This window comes from Pogona vitticeps, chromosome 5 (assembly GCF_051106095.1).
Source record: "Pogona vitticeps strain Pit_001003342236 chromosome 5, PviZW2.1, whole genome shotgun sequence".
In the NCBI taxonomy this organism is placed as follows: Eukaryota; Metazoa; Chordata; class Lepidosauria; order Squamata; family Agamidae; genus Pogona; species Pogona vitticeps.
In genome coordinates, this window is record NC_135787.1 from 53362353 (window position 1) to 53371664 (window position 9312).

At 43.1% G+C, this 9312-nt stretch overlaps 1 long non-coding RNA gene across 1 annotated transcript; it reads left to right on the plus strand.

Annotated features, from left to right (window-relative positions):
• Positions 1-474: 474 nt before the first annotated feature.
• On the plus strand, positions 475-5641 carry LOC144589383 (uncharacterized). Its single transcript, XR_013545462.1, has 2 exons — positions 475-616; positions 5547-5641. It is a non-coding gene; the product is annotated as an uncharacterized LOC144589383 (long non-coding RNA).
• The last annotated feature ends 3671 nt before the right edge of the window (positions 5642-9312 follow it).

Consider the following 9312-nt stretch of genomic DNA (forward strand, 5'->3'; position numbering starts at 1 on the left):
ACATTTATACATATGCTGAACACTATATAAATGGATTGAATATCACTCAAAGATTCTTAAGTCATCACCAAATGTAATAATGATTCTGTTATCTGCTCTTATTTTTCTTCAGAACTACCAGACACATCTTGCAGAACAAATTCAAAAGTAAAGTCTGTCATTCTCTATACTAACACACATTGTTTCTCTGTAGTTTTCTTTAATCATGTTACAGCTTACAACCAGTCTTCAAAGCACCAGAACATCTTTTTTTCTTTTCTCTTGCCTTGTTTTGTGCTTCTTTACAGAACCAGACTTCAGAAGAACAGAATACCAGACAGGGGTCATAAATCATTCCAGATGTGAAATGGAACCATAACACCACTGTCTCTTAGAGCCTGTCATTAATGTTTTGCTTTATGATCTGTGTACAGTGGTGTCTTGACTTACAACCATAATCCATTCCAGAAGATGGACGTAACTCGAAATGGTTGTAAATTGAAGCACCATTTCCCATAGGAATGCATTGAAATGCAATTAATGTGTTCCGGCTGAAGAAAAAATAACAACAACAACAAAAATCACTGCAAGACCCATCAGAAACACGATTAATCCCTTCTGGCTGAAGGGGGGGGGGGTGTTACATACAGCACTGATGTTACCTGTCTGTCATGGGTTTGGAGGGAAAGTTCCATCCTATGGGGAGTGGAAGGCGGGACATCAGGAGGAGGGGCTGTACTGTATATATATGTGATGCGTGTGTGGAGAAGTTGAGACGCTGGGATGTGAAGAAGCAGCAGCTGGGAAGAAGAAGCTGGTGTGGGAGTCTGTGTGTCAGACAGGGTACTACTGTGTGTCAGAGTACCAACCTGATAGGTTCAGGTGTCTGTTGGTTAGCCAGAACTGATAGGTTCAGGGTCTGTGCTTCAAGTTAAGGGTTCTGTGTGAACCAAACTGTATGCATGTATGAATAAGACTAAGCCACGTTACTATATCTTATTCACCTGATCGTTTTATTTTCCCTGTGTGTTGTTTTGAATAAACCTTATTCTTTTATTTGTTAAAAATCCATCCCTGGTCTGTGTGACTTCTTATAGGGAATGGTTGGTGGCAGCTTAGTTAACGTGTGGCAGATCCCAGTAGGTCTGGGTTTGTCACATTGATTGGTGTCCAGCGTGTGGGATACGACTGGTCCAGTTGTCCAGCGGTCCAGCAAAGCCTTGGCAAGTGTGCCCAGAGCAAGGGGGGTCTAGTCAGGGACAATCTGAGGCGCGTAGGTAATCTTCTAGGTGTACCTCACGGGGAGGTGCGCTAGTAGAAGAACGTGCCAACTGGGGAGACTAGATTAGGGTGCTCTGAGGCAGCCTGTTTTGGCGGGAAAAAGCTGAGGCAAAACTGTGAAATAGCAGTGAGCTAGCTTGTCTGCTGAGAGGCCCAGCAGAGGGGGGTAGACTCTAGCTCGCAACTGTTGCAAGTTAGTGCTGAAAGGACAGCAGCAATCTCTAGGGAAAGCTGGTTCTGAGGCAAAAGAAAAAAAAAAGTGGTCGTTTTATTTTGAGGCTTGACTTTTTAAAGCAGCCTGTTCTGGTGGGGGGAATTATGCCCTTGACTCGAAGCCAAATGGCAGAAATGGGTGAAGTGAAAGACCCCCAGGTTGACCAAGGTTCTGAGGATGAATTTGGCTCAGTGCAGGGTGACAGCACGGGAGAACAGAACCCAGAACTCAGGAAAATGCTCATAGCCCAACAGCATGAACTGAGGATGAGGCAATTTGAAATAGAGGCCAGAGAAACAGCTGAAATCTGTCAGGCAGAGGCAGATGCCAAGAAAAGGGGAATGGCCATGAGGATAAAAGAGATGGAACTGAAACACCAAATTAGAATGGTACAATTGGAATTGGATTTCCTAAATAAGTTTATTAACAATTTATCAGTTGAAGAAATGTCAAAGAAGGAAAAGTATGAGGCTCAGGTCAGACAAAGTGAGCAAGATCTTGAAAAATATACTCAGCAAAAAGACATTAAATTAAAAGAAATCAGAGATAAGACTGAAGAAAAAGTAAAAGAGATAAAAGCTAGGGCTGAGGAAGAAATTTTACAGATCCGGGCTGAGTTTGAGGCCAAGCAAAAGGAGCTGGATTTGAGAATAAAAGGGAAAAGCCAGCAAGGGGGAGGGGCCCATGGTGAAGGGAAGCCCTCAGACATGAAACCAAGACCTCAGATTTTGGAGGGAAAACCAAAACAAGATGAGAGAGAATCAAAATACACCAGAAAATGTTATTTCTGTCAGGGAAAGGGCCATCTAATCTCAGAGTGTGAGAAATTAAAGCAGCTAAAAGGAATTGTGCCTCAGGATTCGAGTGGAACCAAGCCAAAAGCTGTGTTCTGTGTCCAGAAAGAGCAAGGCTCATTGTCACTGAGGGAGCCTGTTGCCATGGCTACTCAATCTGGAACAGCTACATCTGCTGATCAGGCTGAGGAAAATGGTCCTCTTGTAGAGGTCAGGCGCTGCCTACTGGTGAGAACAGATTCTCAGTTGTTTGAGACAGCAGGGGTGGACGTAGGAATACTTGACCGTCAGTATCGGGGGCTGCGGGACACTTGTTCTCAGGTGACCCTGTGCCATCCAGATATTATTCCTAGGGAATATCTAATCCCAAATGAGAGCATGAAGGTGGCAGGGATTGAGGGGCAGGTGATCTCACTGCCAGTCGCGGAGGTACCTGTCAACTTTCAAGGCTGGAGGGGAGTTTGGCGGCTAGCAATTTCATCGACTCTGCCAGCAGCCGTGCTCGTGGGAAATGACCTGGCTGAACATGTGAAAAGGGTGCTAGTGATTACACGTTCACAAGCCACCACGGGGACAGTTCAGGGGGGTAATGATGAGCCAGAGACGGAAGCAGAGGGGAGTTCAGAAGCTGTGGTGGAAACCTTAACCACAGACAGCAGATTTGGACAGGGGCAAAAGGCAGACGCCACTCTCCAAAAGTGTTTTGAACAGGTGACTGACGCCCAGCTAGCACCTGAAACCCCAGTGAGATTTCTAGAGAAAAAGGGGATTTTGTATAGAGAGACCCTGAGGAATATCTCACAAGGGGGAGATGGAATCAGAAGTCAGCTAGTGGTACCTGAAAAGTATCGCCCCATGATCTTACAAAGGGGGCACTCTGACATGTTTGCTGCGCACTTAGGGGTGAACAAAACACAGCAGAGAATCACACAGAATTTCTACTGGCCTGACATAGGGAGGCAGATCAGGGAGTTCTGTAAACAATGTGATGTGTGTCAAAGGCAGGGGAATAGCCGTGACAGAACCAAAGCAAAGTTGTGCCCTTTGCCTGTGATTGACACTCCGTTCAAATGTATAGGGGTGGATATTGTGGGACCTTTGCCCAAGGCCACAAAGAGGGGGAACCGGTTCATTCTCACCATTGTGGACCATGCCACGAGGTACCCTGAAGCCATACCCTTGACTAACATTGAAACTAACACAGTGGCAGATGCCTTGGTGGGGTATATGTCCAGGATGGGATTTGCCTCAGAAATAATCACAGATTTGGGCGCATCGTTCACATCAAAGCTCATGAAACGCTTATGGCAAATCTGTGGAATTAAGCACAAGGAAACTACTGCCTATCATCCTGAAAGTAATGGGTTAACTGAGAAGTTCAATGGGACTCTAATGCGCATGATTAGGGCTTACTTGGCAGAGAATCCAAACAATTGGGACCAGAAGCTGCAATCCCTTTTGTTTGCTTATCGATCAGTGCCACAAGCCAGTACCGGGTTCAGTCCATTTGAACTTTTATTTGGGAGAAGGGTGAAAGGGCCCCTTGATTTGATCAAACAAGATTGGGAGCAGATCACCCAGGATGACCCACAAGACGTTGTGACATATATAGACTCTTTAAGGAAGGACCTAAAGAGAAACCTAGAGCTAGCAGCAGAGACTCTGCAAGCTCAAAAGGTCAGAAAGAAAGCTTGGGATGACCAGAACGCCAGGGAGAGGCACTTTGACCCAGGGGAGGAAGTGCTTTGGCCTAGGCCCTGTAAAGAGAATAAACTGCAGCTGGGTAGCCCAGAAATAAAATATTTGGGTCACATGGTAGGGGGAGGAGTGATCAAACCCCTAGAGACCAAAATAGAAGCTGTTCGTGATTGGCCTAGACCCAACACCAAGAGAAAAGTCAAATCATTTCTTGGGTTGGTGGGCTACTACAGAAAGTTCATCCCGAGGTTTAGCGAGATTGCGGCTCCGCTGACCGATCTGACGAGGAAGAAGACTGATGACCGCATCCCGTGGACCAGCGACTGTGAGGCGGCGTTCCAGAGGTTGAAGCAGGCGCTCATCAACTATCCAGTGCTGCGTGCTCCAGACTTCGACAGGGAGTTCATCATCTACACCGATGCGTCTAACAGCGGGGTAGGAGCAGTTCTTTGCCAGGAGGATGAGAATGGTGACCAGCATCCAGTGTCCTACCTGAGTAGGAAACTTCAAAAAGGTGAGAGACATTTGGCAACCGTGGAGAAGGAGTGTTTGGCCATAGTCTACGCGATCCAGAAGGCCAAGCCTTACATCTGGGGAAGACATTTTGTTCTGTGCACTGACCATTCACCACTGCAATGGTTAAAGACAATGAAAACCCACAATAGCAAACTTATGAGGTGGGCTTTAAACCTACAGGACTATGACTTTGAAGTGAAGGTGGTCAGAGGGTCAGTGAACTGTGTTGCTGACGCCTTGTCAAGAAGACCTGAAGAATGAAGACGGCGAAAGAAACAGGGACTATGTATATATATTGATGACAAAAAGTTAAATGTACCTGTTTTTTGAACTTGGTTTGTATGAATAAAGGTAAATTGATGTAATGTATATGGTAAATGTTTAAATGCCTAATTGCTATGGTTAACTTAGAATGTAAGTATAAGTAAGTATGATATGGTATGTATAACTGTTGTTGTGTGTTTTATCCAGGTTGTTTTTTTGGGAAAAAGCACCTTAGCTTTCCCCCTACAAAACAACTTATAAAGAGGGGAGGTGTTACATACAGCACTGATGTTACCTGTCTGTCATGGGTTTGGAGGGAAAGTTCCATCCTATGGGGAGTGGAAGGCGGGACATCAGGAGGAGGGGCTGTACTGTATATATATGTGATGCGTGTGTGGAGAAGTTGAGACGCTGGGATGTGAAGAAGCAGCAGCTGGGAAGAAGAAGCTGGTGTGGGAGTCTGTGTGTCAGACAGGGTACTACTGTGTGTCAGAGTACCAACCTGATAGGTTCAGGTGTCTGTTGGTTAGCCAGAACTGATAGGTTCAGGGTCTGTGCTTCAAGTTAAGGGTTCTGTGTGAACCAAACTGTATGCATGTATGAATAAGACTAAGCCACGTTACTATATCTTATTCACCTGATCGTTTTATTTTCCCTGTGTGTTGTTTTGAATAAACCTTATTCTTTTATTTGTTAAAAATCCATCCCTGGTCTGTGTGACTTCTTATAGGGAATGGTTGGTGGCAGCTTAGTTAACGTGTGGCAGATCCCAGTAGGTCTGGGTTTGTCACAGGGGGGAGAAAGAAAAGCAATCAAGTGTGCAAGACCCATCGGAAATGCAAAGAAAACAAAGGAAAAAGCAGAGGGAGTACATCAGAAATGCAAAGAAAACAAAGGGAGCACATCGGAAATGCAAAAAAAAAAAAAAAAACGAAGCAAAAAGCAAGGGAAACATGCAAGACTCATCGGAAATGGTGGAAAACCCAAAAAAGCAAACAAACCCCCCAAGACCCATTGGAAATGGGGAAAAAACTCCAAAAAGCAACCAAACTCCTGAAGACCCATCAGAAATGGGGGGGGGGGACCAAAAATCAAACAAACCCCTCAAGACCCATCACAGCACAGAAACATAACCCCCCAGCCCAAAACCACGCTGCAAAACCCACCTAGAACAGTTTTTAGAAAGCTGCACCTTACCTTACCAGGCAGCCTCCTCCGATCACACACTCTCTAACTGCTGGAGCGAAAGAGCTACAAAGAAGCAGCCTCTTCGCCACCAACGGTTAGCAATTTGAATTACCCGCCTTTCCCCCCTGCCTTTTTGTGTTTGTAACTGGAAGCTCCGGCTGCAAGTTGAAGCAAAATTTTGCAGTCTGAACTGGTCATAACTGAAAATGTTCGTATGTTGGGACATTCGTTAAGTCGAGGCACCACTGTATTTTACTTTGCATGTCTGCAGAGGTGGGTGAACTTCCATGAAAGCTTATATTAAAATATAACAGTCTTTAAGGAGCCACAACATTTGTCTTTTTCATTTTCCTTTTGTTTTTATCTAATAAGATAGAAATAGTTGGGATTAATGATTTACAATAAAGATCCTGAAAAAGAAGCAAGGACAATCCAAACATGTATACAAGATGCCAAACCTCTGTGTGAATGTGTTGAACATAGTTGCCTGAATCAGCTTTCCTTCATGGCTTGCCACAGTGACTTCATGCCAGGACTAACCTCTATGCTATATTCAGAACCACTGAATCCCTCTTTGGGGGCGACTACATTAATGGCAGGGAGTGAGCTAGCATAGGCTGCTTTGGAATGGTTAGGCTTCATTAGAGTGATCTAATCAAAACCAATGCTGGCTGGATAGCTCAATGATTTAGGTATCTGGTTGCATAGCCAGATCTTGGGAGTTTGCTTCCCCACTGTGCATTCCAAAAGAGCCAATCTGTCTGGCCTTGAGCAAGCTGCACAGTCCCATGATGCCCCCAGAAGTAGTACTTCTGAGTACTCTCTACCTAGAAAACTTTGAAAAGGATAACCATAAGTCATAACTGACTTGACAGCAAATCAAGCCCAATAGTTCACATGGAAATCGCTTTTGCAGACCATCTTTGCCTTGTTTTAATGGATCAGTCAAGAAGCTGCCTGCAGCCAAAGCTACTGCTCTGGATTTAACTGCAGGCAGTTTTTCGATCAGTCTTTTAAGGAAAGATTTTTAAAATATTTTTTTATAATTGATACAGTCCATTACACAATCTTTAAAAAATTCACTTCCCCTGCCCCTTTCCGAAAAAGTAAAGAAAGTGATGGCTTGCCACTTCACAATATTGGCAAATTCAGCTGGGAAGGCGTGGATCACACATTCTGGAACTGATCCAAACAAGAGCGGTTCCTACCTGCACCAAAAAAGTAGAAGCTTCTTGCAGGGGCTCAGACAGGCACAGATAGGTCCACTGTGAAAGCAGGCTGGTTTGCTCCAGCAAAGATACCATCTGATCAACCATCTTTAAAAGTGAGCCAGCTCATTCCTGCAGTGGACCAAACAATGGGCTAAACCTCTTTGTACTTTTCCCTGTACCATAGCCCTTTTAAAAATTCCTCCTACTGTCTCTCCTTTCTTGCTCTTGCTCTCTTTCCCTCCCAGAACCCTAATTTGTTTCACGCAAATCCTTGTATCTCTCTCCTAGTAACCACAGAGCCACATCTGGAGGTAGACTAACCCCAGACAACCAGCAGATGAAGAATTTTAAGAGTAAATGCCTTAGAAAAATAGCTGATTGGACATTTTCTGATGAAGTAGTATAAGGGTCAAATTGGACTTTCAATAGACTTAGATGGAACACCTTGAATATTGCCTTTACCTTTACCTTTATACACCAACTAAGCTGCCCCAGTTTAAGCACTGGATGTGCTTCTGGACTATTCTGTTTACATTTTTTCTGCTACATGGATTTATACTATGTGAATTTAATCGTCTGCTTATATGTTTACTATGCATAGAACTGTCTGTTCCCTTCAAGTTAATTAGTTAATTTCCTAACACAGTTTGTACTATTTTGTAGTTAAATATCTGTTCCAAACAAGGCACTTGTGATCACTGTATATATTTTAAAGTGTGTGTGTTATTTTAATATATCTCAGCGAAATAGAACTCATGTGTCAGCGAATTATTGGAGCAAATCTGCTAAGACAGTGGTTCCCATCTTTTTTTTCACTTATGTAGCCCTTGGCAGACAATTTCCATAAAATATACCATTCAGGAAAACTTTTCTGATTTCTTGGAGCATCATAGAAAAAGATGACAAAACAGATTGAATTGGCTCAAAAAACTTCACAAGTTTAGCTTCCAAGTAAAAGCTTTAATGAAACAATAAAAGATCAAGCTTCATGTTAACAAAATGTTTGTAATTAATATGGTTACTGTTAGTTCAGATTTATATGTTGTAGCCATAAATAAATTGTCCAATAATAGAATTAGAAAGCAATAGAATAATAAGGTGAACAGACCTTATATGTATATTACATGTATATTTACATTCAAAACTCAAAAAATACAACAAATTCAAGTAAATATGTAACAGATTAGGAAAAAAAATCCTTACATTAATTAATACATTGGGTTTGTTACTTAAATTAATGGTATTTCAGAAACTTTAATATGTTTTGAAATAATGTATTCGCAAAGGCTTTCACGGTCAGGATCTAATGGTTGTTGTGGGTTTTTCAGGCTCTTTGGCCGTGTTCTGAAGGTTGTTCTTCCTAGCATTTCACCAGTCTCTGTGGCTGGCATCTTCAGAGGACAGCACTACATAAGTGACAGAGTGAAGATGCCGGCCACAGAGACTGGTGAAACATTGGGAAGAACAACCTTCAGAACACGGCCAAAGATCCCGAAGAAGCCACAACAACCATTTTGAAATAATATTTGTAAAACACATAACAAATGTTCAGCGCAATCACTGTAGTGGCATCACATTATTTAGGGAGGGATTCCCTATTATTTACCAAAATAACAAAGCAAGAGAACAGGGCTTTTCCTGAGGTTACATAACAAAGAAAACCTGCTCTGCCACTCGAAACTTTCAATTTCACAACTTTTGATTTGTGTTGTCTTACACTGTTGGTGTGTGTGCCTTTTCCTGCTTTTATTCACTTTCCCCCACGTACTCATAAATATCCTGGTTCGTACTCCGGGGTATTTGAACCCCAGGTTGGGAATCACTGGGCTAAGCAAAGGGTTTCCTTCTTCACATGTGTATCAGAACACACGCAGGTTTGTAACTTGGAAAGGACACTCATGGACATTCTGGCCAGCCAAAAAATTGGGAAACAGTAACTGGACAGACATTGGAGGTAGACTAACTCCAGAAAACCAGCAGATGAAGAATTTTAAGGGTAAATGCCTTGGAAAAGTAGCTGATTGGGCATTCTCTGATGAAGTAGTATAAGAGTCAAATTGGACTTTCAATAGACTTAGACGGAACACCTTGAATATTGATGAACTTTGCTAGTTACCAGCAAATGCTCAGCATTGTCTCTTGTTTTCCTTGGTAGCGAACAATGCAG